Raw genomic sequence first — 12,476 nt, forward strand, 5'->3', positions numbered from 1 at the left:
TATTCTGCCCCATTATAGATGTTTGACATGAAGAATTGCTGATATGCCCAAAGCAAATTAATGTGTAAATCACACATATAGTTACAGTAAAATATTGATAACAGGCTTCTTATATGACATCACATTAATTTAAAGGGTTTGGAAAGGATTATGAAGTTTTACTAGAGGGTGGTTCACCCCATGGTTCTTGTTAACTGGGGTATAACATTCTCTTGTATCGTCCTCAAATCAAGCCCTGAATACAGTTCTGGCTTTCAAATTATGACTAAAGACATGACACCCCCTCCAAGCCAAATAAGTCTAGAACTGGGATTTATTTGTGACCTCCTGTTCAGAATTGTTACTGAGACTTACAATAAATAAATATGTTTTAAAAAATTAGAAGCAACAAGATGAACAACTTTGGGAAACCAGGATTGATTCTTGTACACATTTGCTTGTACACATCTCCTAGGTCTGGATACATTTCCTTCAGATCAGGTGTACTGGCTTGCTTAAATTTTCACTAGGTGTTAGTAAGTATAAATAAGTGTGTGATGTCCTGTCCATGGTGTATTTTGTATGCTTAGGACCTACCAGTATCTGCTTTTCGTGCGATAATAAATGTGTTTACGTTAACAATAATGATTAAATAATCAATGTACTGCTAAACTATGTGAAACATTTCAGGTAATGTGCGTGTCATAGGGGCGGCACGGTAGCTTGGTGGGTAGCACTGTCGCCTCACAGCAAGAAGGTCCTGGGTTTGATCCCCAGGCGGGGCAGTCCGGGTCCTTTCTGTGCGGAGTTAGGTTTTCTTCCAGGGGCTCCGAATTCCTCCCACGGCCCAAAAACATGCAGTCAGGTTAATTGGAGACACCGAATTGCCCTATAGGTGAATGTGTGTGTGTGTGTGTGTGTGTGTGTGTGTGTGTGTGTGTGTGTGTGTGTGTGTGTGTGTCTGCCCTGCAATGGACTGGCACCCCATCCAAGGTTACTGTGTGCCTTGTACCCATTGAAAAGCTGGGATAGGCTCCAGCCCCCCTAATTGGATAAGCAGTTTGTCATAGTGTTCTTTTATCTAGAATAAAAAAATTTAAATTTCTGTAAATATATCTGACAAAATGATGAGTTATACTGTCTAGATAAAAAAATTACATTCACGTATACACCTGGCCAGGGTGTATTCCTGCCATGCACTTATTGTTTGTGGAATGTTTGTGGACCCACCATGACCCTGAGTAAAGATGATTGAGTAAAATAATTGAGTGACAGGCCACTTTTTAACAATTGTTCTTAATGTCATTTACATTTATTACCTGTAATAACATGCATTTAAAATCATTTTATTATGCCATATATACTGAATCTGGTAAGCACAGAAATGTTAATTATGTTAACAAACCACTAAAGAAAAGAAACATTCCCCAGTAATCTTTATATCAAAATAACAAACGCTGCTACTTTTAACTTTTTATGCTTTTGAAGATGAGTATTCATTTTGAAATTGCGGCCTTCAAAATGCTTAAACGTTCTGCAGAGTTTTTTAGGTTGCCATGGCAAGAAAAAAGTATTTTTTGTAATGAAATGCTGTTTTCTCTGGTTTGTAAAAAAGCTTTGCGATTATGCCCTGACTGCTCAGCTAAAAAATCTGCTATTAGTGAATATTAATATTTATTGATGCCAAATATTAATGTTTTTGCAGGTGAGCACACTGTTGTCATTGTTCATATGCCAAGAAAATGACTTTTTAAACTTAAACTATAGAAATTGGCAGCTGGTAGTGAAAGTGCTGTACAATACCAAATTGCTGAGGAACTTGTGTTTGAACCTTAACAAGAGTTATTTTCTGTAGAATTCTCCCATGTCTAGTTTTTCCTCCTACCTTGCCAGTATGTGACTGCCCCTAGGTGGGTGAGTAATGTCCAGTTGTGGATTTTTACCTCGTTTATGGTGTATTCTTTCTTTTTGGCCAGGGTTTCTCTGTATGTTTTGGACCTACCTGTTCCTGAGCCTTTTGTGCTATAATAAATATGTGTTAAAGTGATTAAACATTAATGATTACATAATCAATCTACTGCAAAACTATGTGGAGCATTTCAGACAATATGTTTGTCATAGTGTGATGAGTTTTTTTTTTTTTTTAATCTAGAATGAAATAAAAAATGTATGTAAATATCTGGCAAAAGAATGTTTTATTGTCTAGATAGAAAATTCAAATGTATGCAGGTATCAGATGTAAGCACTCCTTGATCTCTTTTCAAGGAACTCTGTTTTGCGGCACCCTTTGTTTTCCAACTTTGTAGTCCTACAATATACACTATATTGCCAAATGTATTCACATCCAAATCATTGAATTCAGGTGTTCCAATCACTTCCATGGCCACAGGTGTATAAAACCAAGCACCTAGGCATGCAGACTGCTTCTACAAACATTAGTGAAATAATGGGTCACTATCAGGAGCTCAGTGAATTCCAGCGTGGTGCCGTGATAGGATGCCACCCGTGCAACAAGTCCAGTCGTGAAATTTCCTTACTACTAAATATTCCACAGTCAACTATCAGTGGTATTATAACAGTGGAAGCGATTGGGAATGACAGCAACTCAGCCATGAAGTGGTAGGCCACGTACAACCCCAATTCCAATGAAGTTGGGACAGTAAAACATGAATAAAAACAGAATACGATGATTTGCAAATCCTTTTCAACCCATATTCAACTGAATACACTACAAAAACAAGATATTTAATGTTCAAACGGATAAACTTTTTTTTTTTTCAAATAATCACTCATTTTGAATTTGATGCCTGCAACACGTTCCAAAGAAGTTGGGACAGGGGCAACAAAAGACTGGGAAAGTTGAGGAATGCTCAAAAAACACCTGTTTGGAACATTCCACAGGTGAACAGGTTAATTGGAAACAGGTAAATGTCATGATTGGGTATAAAGGGAGCATCCCCGAAAGGCTCAGTCGTTCACAAGCAAGGTTCACCACTTTGTGAACAACTGCGTGAGCAAATAGTCCAACAGTTTAAGAACAACGTTTCTCGTGCAATTGCAAGGAATTTAGGGATTTCATCATCTACAGTCCATAATATCATCAAAAGATTCAGAGAATCTGGAGAAATCTGTGCAAGTAAGCGGCAAGGCCGAAAACCAACATTGAATGCCCGTGACCTTCGATCTTTCAGGTGGCACTGCATTAAAAACCGACATCATTCTGTAATGAATATTACCACATGGGCTCAGGAACACTTCAGAAAACCATTGTCAGTGAACACAGTTTGTTGCTCCATCTACAAGTGCAAGTTAAAACTCTACAATGCAAAGCGAAAGCCATATATCAACAACACCCAGAAACCCGCCGGCTTCTCTGGGCCTGAGCTCATCTGAGATGGACTGACGCAAAGTGGAAAAGTGTCCTGTGGTCTGACGAGTCCACATTTCAAATCGTTTTTGGAAATCATGGACGTCGTGTCCTCTAGGCCAAAGAGGAAAAGGACTGTCCAGATTGTTATCAGCGCAAAGTTCAAAAGCCAGCATCTCTGATGGTATGGGGGTGTGTTAGTGCCCATGGCATGGGTAACTGGTAACATGGGTATGCTGCCATCCAAGCAACATCTTTTTCAGGGACGTCCCTGCTTATTTCAGCAAGACAATGCCAAGCCACATTCTGCACGTGTTACAACAGCGTGGCTTCGCAGTAAAAGAGTGCGGGTACTAGACTGGCCTGCCTGCAGTCCAGACCTGTCTCCTATTGAAAATGTGTGGCGCATTATGAAGCGCAAAATACGACAACGGAGACCCCGGACTGTTGAGCAACTGAAGTTGTACATCAAGCAAGAATGGGAATGAATTCCACCTACAAAGCAACAATTAGTGTCCTCAGTTCCCAAACGCTTACTGAGTGTTGGTAAAAGGAAAGGTGATGTAACACAGTGGTAAACATGCCCCTGTCCCAACTTTTTTGGAACGTGTTGCAGGCATCAAATTCAAAATGAGTGAATATTTGCAAAAAACAATAAAGTGTATCCGTTTGAACATTAAATATCTTGTCTTTGTAGTGTATTCAATTGAATATGGGTTGAAAAGGATTTGCAAATCACCGTATTCTGTTTTTATTCAAGTTTTACACAACGTCCCAACTTCATTGGAATTGGGGTTGTAAAATGACATAGCGGGGTCAGCGAATGCTGTGTTCTCTGGGTTGACGAATCACGCTTCTCCGTCTGGCAATCTGATGGACGAGTCTGGGGTTGGTGGTTGCCAGGAGAACAGTACTTGTCTGACTGCATTGTGCCGAGTGTAAAGTGTGGTGGAGGGGGGATTATGGTGTGGGGTTGTTTTTCAGGAGTTGGGCTCGGCCTCTTAGTTGAAAGGAACTCTTAATACTTCAGCATACCAAGAGATGTTAGACAATTTCATGCTCCCAACTTTGTGGGAACAGTTTGGGGATGGCCGCTTCCTGTTCCAACATGACTGCGCACCAGTGCACAAATCAAGGTCCATAAAGACGTGGATGAGCGAATAAAAAATATCTGGCAAAAAGAAGGTTTTATTGTCTAGATAGAAAATTCAAATTTATAATAAAAATGTATTATCTACATTAAATCAAAATTTGCATTTTTTCTAATAAATATCTCATTTTAAATCTTCTTTTTAACTGTTAACACTAAATTAATGCTTGATTGCTCCCTGCGTTTTTGCTCCTAGATAGGGTTCAAGAGTTCTCTTTCTCTTTCCTAACTAAATTTTTGTCTCATTATTTTGTAATTAAATAATAAATAAATAATCAGTTGCTTATCCAGAGAGGCAGGGATTAAAGTACATCTGCTAAAATTACATAGCTGGCAAATTTCATGTTTAGATACATGATGGTACTCTTATTATTTATTATTCTTTATTTCCAGGAAAGCGTTGGGCCTAAAGTGGATTCCAGGAGCACTAGGCACAAGCTGGGAATACCACATGGACAGGGTACTGTGCACTGTGGGTGGGATCAGCGGTAGGCTCAGATTACACAATCACGTCCAACTGTGCTGCCACTAATGGCTGGCAGGGGGCATGGAAGCGCAGATGACGGTCTGTGTCGTTCGCTTTAATTAGACAGTCTCTGTGTATCATCAGTGCTAATGACTGAACGTCTAAGATTCTTTTAAACGCTGTTCTTCCTGGGTTTTAGCTTGATGGCTAATTGTCTTTGCGCTGTATGGTGTCTGTGTCTCGTCACTGAGGCAGGTACCATTTGTTTCTGCCTGCTCAGCTGTAAGCACTTGTTGATCTCTTTTCAAGGTAACTCACTCTGTTTTGCGGCAGCCTTTGTACATCACGGAGTAACCACACTGGACCGTAACCTTATTGCCCTGATCCCTACAGACGAATCCACACTGGACATGGGCTGTGTCAGTGATAGAGTGAATGCACTATTCCTTGTCATTACTGCCCAGCATATACTGAACTCCTTTCTCTATCTTTTTTTTTTTATTAGTTATTGCACATTGGTGGACTGAGTAGCGAGTGTTGTGATGCCTCAGTTTTCACCAATTTTCTTTTGTGTTATTGTTTCCTATTTTTCTTTGTAGACATGCAATTGAATATGTAAACAAGGACATACTGTAGTTTATTTTGAAAAAGGGGCAAACAGAATACAATTACAGCATGCAGTTTTTAGGGAAGGCCAGGGCCTTTGCCCTGTGAAAAAAAGAAAGAATAATTAAACTCTGTAAAATTTAGATTTCAATTCTATGATGAGCATTTGTATGAAGTAGAGATGAAAACTTGTGAGCAAATTTGGTTTGGATCATCAGTAGGCTACAACAGAACAGAATGCCCAGGGTCAGGCAGCAGTGCCCATATGATGAACCTGGATAGTTCTGCCTGGTATAGAATGTCTAGACCCAATATGATTAGCAGAGGCAATTAAGTATTATTATTTATTTTTTTTCATTTCGTTACAATTGTGTGTGTGCACATGTGTAAATTAATATAGAACTCTTAGAATGCAACTGATAGGTAGCTAAATATCAATAAAGATACAACCCCAAATCAGAAAAAGTTGGGACAGTATGGACAATGCAAATAAAATAAAAATGCAGTGTTCCTTACATTTAATTTTACTTTTATTTGATTGCAGACAGTTTGAACCCAAGAAATTGCATGTTTTGTCTGCTCAACTTCTTTTCATTTGTTAATAAACATCTATTCCTGCATTTCAGGTCTGCAACACATTTAAAAAAAAGTAGAGACGGGGGCAATAGTAATGAGGTGAAAAAAATAAATAATTATGTGATTCCAAACAGATGATGTCAACAGGTGATTGTAATCATGGTTTGGTACAACAGCATCCAGGAAAGGCTTTGATGAGCAAAGATAATCAGAGGATCTCCAGTATGTCAACAAATGTGTGAGAAAATGATTGAAATTTTTTAAACACAATGAACCTCAAGGAGATATCGGAAGGGATTTGCATATTTCTCCCTCTACAGTTCATAATATCATTAAACGATTCAAGGAATATGTAGGAATTTCAGTGACTAAAGGCCAAGGGCGCAAGCTTAAGCTGAACACCCGTGATCTTCGATCACTCAGACGGCACTGCATCAAGAACTGCCACTCAACAATAGCTGATATAACCACATGGGTGAGGGATTACTTTGGCAAACCTTTGTCAAGCACTACAATACAGAGTTACATGCACAAATGCCACTTATAACTTTACTGTGCAAAAAAGAAGCCTTATGTTAACCATGTCCAGAAGCGGCGTCGACTTCTCTGGGCTCAGAGGCATCTAGGATGGACCATCACACAGTGGAAAGGTGTATTGTGGTCAGATGAATCAGCATTCCAGGTCTTTTTTGGAAAAACGGACGTCATGTGCTCCGGAAAATAAATGCTTTACTGTCCCAAATTTGTTTGGAATGTGTTGCAGGCCTGAAATGCAGGAATGAATGTTTATTAATAAATGAAATAAAGTTGAGCAGACAAAACATGAAATATCTCAGGTTCATCCTGTCTGCAACCAAATAAAAGTCAAAGTTGTTTTTTATTATAAGCTAATGGAGACAGTATAAAGATTTTTCTGTTTGCCTATTCTGAGTGCAATGAAATCACACTTGCTACCTGTTGAATGCTGCATTGAGCTCTAAAATGATGTAAAAAGCTCAATGCAGTCATTTCTGTGGAGAAATTAATTACAACACCAGTCCTTGAATGTCGCAGTAATCTGTGGAGAGGAGTGAGAACGTGGGACAAGGTAGAAAAGGAGCTTTCACATGCAGCTGATGACACATTATCGGTGAGTGCTGTGACATACAGTCTACGCAATATGGAGAAGACCTCTTTGGACTTCTGAATACATTTTCATACTGCAGAAAGCTCTGCATCAGTGGGCAGGTCATTGGTCATGAGCAACATTGCTGTCGTCACAGCAATTTCATTACGTACAGTAATATACTATTTTATTGTGTCTGCAAGCACCAGAAGTGGCTTCAACAGAGAGTAGACAAGAAAGGATGCTGATTTTTCAAGAGAAATTATGTAGTGCTTATTAAATAAACATTTATTTGAGAGAATATTTATAGAGGAGCTGGCTAGCTAGCCTGCTAATCATTAGCTAGTGGTCAATAACTGAGCTGATAACTTAATAAAAACATGCAGCATGCAAAACATTCAACCTCAACTGTGAAATAATGCAATACTACTAACTTATAAGAACCAATGAAAAAAATGAACCAGAATTAAAAGTATAAACAGTTTTACTTGGATTGCTGAGAGCAACGAGCTACAAACAGGTTTAGCAGTTCACTTAAACAAGTTGGTACCGCATGTGTGAAGAAGCTTAGTGGTTTGGCAATAATGTAAAGAAGGAGCACTGAAATGACCAATAAGAATACAGTGCATCTTTGATCTATTATTGCTCAAAAAATACCTATAACATGGGCTGCTCAGGTGGCGCAGCGGTTAAATACGCTAGCACACCAGCACTGGGATTTCAAATACATTGTATCGAATCTCAGCTCTGCCAACATTCGGCTGTTGTATATCCAGGGAGTGAGCCGGATAGGGACCTCATAACTGATGCAATTACGACCTCTGCTGGCTGATTGATGGCGTCTGCACAGAGTTAAGGAATAATGCTGATCAGGGTGTGTCTCTCCGTGCACAAGGCTGAACCGCATATGAACTCGCCTCGTGAGGGTGAAAAGATGCAGTCGGCTACTGCTCACGTGTTGGAAGGGGCGTGTGTCCGTTCGCTCTCCTCAGTCGGGGCGGGGGTCAGCACCAGTAGAGAGGAAGCATAATACAATTGGGTAAAAATTGGATGCGCTAAAAATCGCAAGCAAAAGGGAGAAAATGCATTAAAAAAAACAAACTATAACATAATGATTTCTTCTGATGGGCAATTCTTAATTCAGCGCCACCCATAGAAATGTCCCTGCATTACACCATTCCATCACACAACTACTCACTCACCTATTGGCATTTTTTTGGAAGGTCAGATGAAACCAGAATATCCAGAAGAAACACATGTAGAGAGGCTTTATGCAGAGAGAGGCACTGAGGATCAAACCCAGGTTTTTGAAGCTGTAAGACACCAAGGTCTGCTGTGGCATCACAAGATCAATTTTAATACAATCAAATACAATACAAGCTAAGATCATAGACAATGACAAAAATTGCTTTATGGCCAGCATGATCAAATACTGTACATACGGTAATGACAGTCTACGATCAACAGAGGGCACTAGATCTCAATAATAAATACTCACAACTCAGCTCACGTGTTGAGGGATTTAAACATTTACCACAATAAGCAGCCAGTTTCCTCAGAAATCTCAGATTAGACCTGATCCCAGGTAACTGAGGTGACTGAGTTGACTGTGGCATATTTTGTCCAAATGGGTTTCTTTAGTTAAGTTCATAGCATATCACTGTAGAAAATACAAATGATTTGTATTGTTTTGTTTTGTATAATATATCAGCTTGGGGAATTTGTCTACAGGTTCAGAATGAAAACAAATTAACAGTAGTAGAGTCGATTAGATAATCTGCTTTTACTTAAGGACAGTTACAAAGGTAGGGTCAGGAAGGGTGCTGGCAACATTAAAGATGACCCCTTTCATCAAAGCCATCACTTGGCATACGAACATATTTTCCATATAGATAGAACCCTTATTAACCACAGCAACCATCCATGTGAGCATTAAAAAGACCTATATCATCTGTACTCAGCCTTCCTCTAATCAACACATGGCTAAATAAAATAGTTTATTCAACCCACATGTGTATGGGCCACAACCTTGCATGTTTATGTGTACTTTAGCAAAGGCAATATACATTTTACAAATGTCACTGTAGGCACCCAGGTGGCGCAGCGGGATATTCCGCTAGCACACCAGTGTTGGGATTCTGAACTCTCCGGGGTTCAGCTGGGTGCCCCCTAGTAAGCACAACTGGCCACTAGTCTGCTGGGTGGGAAAAGACTGAACTAAAAAGGGGGTGGGGTCTATGACGCTGTGTAAGGACCCTGGTTAGTAGCCTAACACGCCTGTACAGTAGTAAGGGGGAAATCAATGGCCTCACATGCAAATCCAATATGGGCAAATAAGAAGGGGTCAGGGGCCTGTGCACACGTTGGAAAGAGCGTGGGTCAGGCAAATATACCCGCCTTGGATGCGATTGGGGTCCCCAGCAGTGGCAGACTAATTGGCTATGCTACATTAGGAAAAAAAGTGAAAAAATGCATAAATTAAATAGTTAAACAAATTCCACTGTATCAGATCATCACCAAATGCACTTTTACCATGAAATCACAAATAAACTTACTACTCTTATTTAAAAAATAAATTGAACATGATGTGGGGTATTTTATTCAGCACATCTTCCTTCAGTTCTTTCTTCACATCTGTCTACAAGTAAAATAAACTTATAGAATGACTAACTTGACATAGTTGGCAAGGACAGACACATGGTTTGATTCTTATACAACTTACTCTACAATCCCACATTACACAGACACACACAGATCAAATCATGCAACCTTGAATGAGCAGATGTAGTGAAAAGTGTGTCAGTAGTTAAAGAATATAGATAAAGGAAAGCAGAAAAAATAAATAATAGAAGGGGTAAACGGAAGCAAAACTAGAAATGTGCAGCTGGAGATGCACAATAGAAGAGGAACAATCAGGCCCACTGACAGCATAATTAATTTCATACTACATTCATTTCAAATAATTGTATTGTTGTACTTAATACAAATCCCGAGAGCACATAGTAGTAGTTTCAGGCTCTTTCAGTTCTTACTAGGAATTGACTTGTTTGCTTGACAGCTTAGACTTCATAAAATGCAGGACTTAAAAGCTGAGGCCTCAACTGTAGAGAATAATAAGCTTTTTTGCAGCAGTGTGGTTCATATTTGACCCCTTGTGCTTTGTAAAATGTTGTTTAAATGTTTAGTTCTCTTAAATTCGTCCATCAAGCTTTTAATAATGTGGGTTTTCCAGGAACCACTTTTCATCTACCTCACAACAACATGTAGCAGGTAATTTGTCTGCTCTAAATTGGGACTAAATGGATGAATGCACACCATACTGTCCAGTGTTTCTGGAACTAGGACGAAGTGTTTACTAACATGAATAAATGCAAAACTGTATTGAGGGTGTTTCTTCACAGTGAGAAGGTCCTGGTTCGATTCCTACATGGAGTGCTCCAGCTTCTTTGGAGTGGTCCAGTGGGTTTCCTCCGAATGCTCTGGTTTTCTCTCACAAACCCAAACATATGCAGCCTGGTTAAATGCAGCTACCAAAATTGCCCTGGGTGTGTGTGTGACTGTTGACCTGTCTGGGTTTTTTTCTGCCTTTCACCCACTTAATCAGACCCACCATGACCCTGAATAGGATAAATCTGTAGTAAAACAGACATTGAATGAATAAAAACTGTATTGCATTGACAGGCATTTGGTTGAAAACTGTACAGGTATAATACTTGCAATCTTGCCTGACTTTGTTATGACTAGAAGTGCAGGCAATTCTACAGCACTGAAGATGTAATCATGTAAATGATCGAAGGATAAAAAGAAGGAAAATGGAAAACACCCAGGGGTGATTTAGCACTTTCCCAGTAACACTACCCAGCAAATTCACTGTAAATGCCGACTCTGAAGTCCAGAAGCAGCCACAAACACAATGCTTTACTTTACCATCATCTCTTACTCTTCTCTCTGACTCAGCCAGTACCACCACAGGAATGTTTTTGTGGTCACTGGACTGTATTCTTGTTGTGTTTGGTTTCCAGCAACACATAGTGTTTTTCAAGCCCTACTTAAAAGCAATCAGACACACTTATCTAACCTTCTTTCCAGTCAAGGATTTAAAGGCAAATAAAAAAAGACAGTGAGATGATAAAACATAATTCATGAAAATGAATTTGATGCTCCAGAGTCCAATGGGGATGTGATACATTTTAAGAAATCAGCACTTCATTAGTAGGTAATGTTGGCTTTAACTGGTTTAATACTGTTGAAATGCTAAACATGGGCTGCTTTTCATGTGTATTTATGGGAGGTTTTCCATGCATTTTGATGGATTTTGAAATGAAAACCAGTGTAGCAATCTGGCAACCCTAGGCCAGTGTTGCAGGATTTACACTGATCAGACTGTAGTCCATCTATTTCTCTACATACCTTTTAGCCTGTTTTCACCCTGTTCTTCAATGGTCAGGACCCCCACAGAGCAGGTGTTATTTAGGTGGTGAATCATTCTCAGCCCTGCATTGACACTGACATGTTGGTGGTGTGTTAGTGTGTGTTGTGCTGGTATGAGTGAATCAGACACAGCAGCACTGCTGGAGTTTTTAAATACCATGTCTACTCACTGTCCACTTATTAGACACTCTTACCTAGTTGGTCCACCTTGTAGATGTAAAATCAGAGACAATCGCTCATCTATTGCTGCTGTTTAAGTTGGTCATCTTCTAGACCTTCATCAGTGGTCACAGGACGCTGCCCACGGGGCGCTTTTGGCTGGATATTTTTGGTTGGTGGACTATTCTTAGTCCAGCAGTGACAGTGAGGTGTTTAAAAACTCCATCTGCATTGCTGTGTCTTATCCACTCATACCAGCACAACACACACTAACACACCACCACCATGTCAGTGTCACTGCAGTGCTGAGAATGACCCACCACCCAAATAATACCTGCTCTGTGGGGGTCCTGACAATTGAAGAACAGCATGAAATAGGGCTAACAAAGCATGCAGAGAAACAGATGGACTAGTCAGTAATTGTAGAACTACGAAGTGCTTCTATATGGTCAGTGGAGCTGATAAAATGGACAGTGAGTGTAGAAACAAGGAGGTGGTTTTAATGTTATGGCTGATCGTATGGCTGTAAATGTAACTAAACATGAGGCACACCTGATACAACTTGATAAGGTTGGTTAATTTAAAATGAAAACCCACAGCCTTATGGGTTGAAGAGGTTCCCTACACAAAGTGAAAA

Source organism: Trichomycterus rosablanca, chromosome 9, assembly GCF_030014385.1.
Source record: "Trichomycterus rosablanca isolate fTriRos1 chromosome 9, fTriRos1.hap1, whole genome shotgun sequence".
Taxonomy (NCBI): domain Eukaryota; kingdom Metazoa; phylum Chordata; class Actinopteri; order Siluriformes; family Trichomycteridae; genus Trichomycterus; species Trichomycterus rosablanca.